General features: G+C 55.3%; 1 protein-coding gene across 2 annotated transcripts in view; it reads left to right on the top strand.

Moving 5' to 3' along the window:
• Positions 1-352, top strand: part of LOC125046168 (suppressor of fused homolog) — a 12501-nt gene extending 12149 nt beyond the window's left edge. For both annotated transcript variants that reach the window (XM_047643854.1, XM_047643853.1), the window contains exon 9: positions 1-352. This exon is cut by the window's left edge and continues 1770 nt beyond it. The gene's annotated coding sequence lies outside the window, so the exon portion shown is untranslated.
• Positions 353-865: the final 513 nt, after the last annotated feature.

Genomic DNA, 865 nt, shown 5'->3' with positions numbered 1-865 from the left:
AATATCTATTGTATGTATTGTAACAGCTTTTAAGAATGCACATCTTGCAAAGCTGGTCATTTTTACTGTGGCAGCTCATATATAAGTTGATATATATTTATGTTTTCTTACAGTATAAGCAAGGATATGAAAATAATTTCAGCTCTGTACTCTTATTCATTTTAGCCATCAATGTGTCTGTCTGCATCAGTGTTAACTTTAGTAGCTTTGTGTTTAATCTGAGGGGATGGTGTTCTCTCTCTCCTCCCCCCTCCCTCCTCTCTCCTCCTTCCTCCCACCACCACCGTCACCCCCCCCCCCCCCATTCCTCCTCCTCCTTCCTCCTTCCTCCCTCCTCCCTCCTCCTTCCTCCCTCCTCCCTCCTCCTTCCTCCCTCCTCCTTCCTCCCTCCTCCCTCCTCCCTCCTCCCTCCTCCCTCCCTCCTCCTCTTCTTCCTCCTCCTCCTCCTCCTCCTCCTCCTCCTCCTCCTCCTCCTCCTCCTCCTCCTCCTCCTCCTCCTCCTCCTCCTCCTCCTCCTCCCTCCTTCCTTCCTTCCTTCCTTCCTCCTTCCTCCTTCCTCCTTCCTCCTTCCTCCTTCCTCCTTCCTCCTTCCTCCTTCCTCCTTCCTCCTTCCTCCTTCCTCCTTCCTCCTTCCTCCTTCCTCCTTCCTCCCTCCCTCCTTCCTCCCTCCTCCTCCTCCTCCTCCTCCTCCTCCTCCTCCTCCTCCTCCTCCTCCTCCTCCTCCTCCTCCTCCTCCTCCTCCTCCTCCTCCTCCTCCTCCTCCTCCTCCTCCACATCCTCCTCCACATCCTCCTCCACATCCTCCTCCACATCCTCCTCCACATCCTCCTCCTCCTCCTCCTCCTCCTCCTCCTCCTCTCCTGCT

Source organism: Penaeus chinensis, chromosome 38 (genome assembly GCF_019202785.1).
Source record: "Penaeus chinensis breed Huanghai No. 1 chromosome 38, ASM1920278v2, whole genome shotgun sequence".
Taxonomy (NCBI): domain Eukaryota; kingdom Metazoa; phylum Arthropoda; class Malacostraca; order Decapoda; family Penaeidae; genus Penaeus; species Penaeus chinensis.
This window is presented reverse-complemented; position numbering and strand designations above follow the sequence as displayed.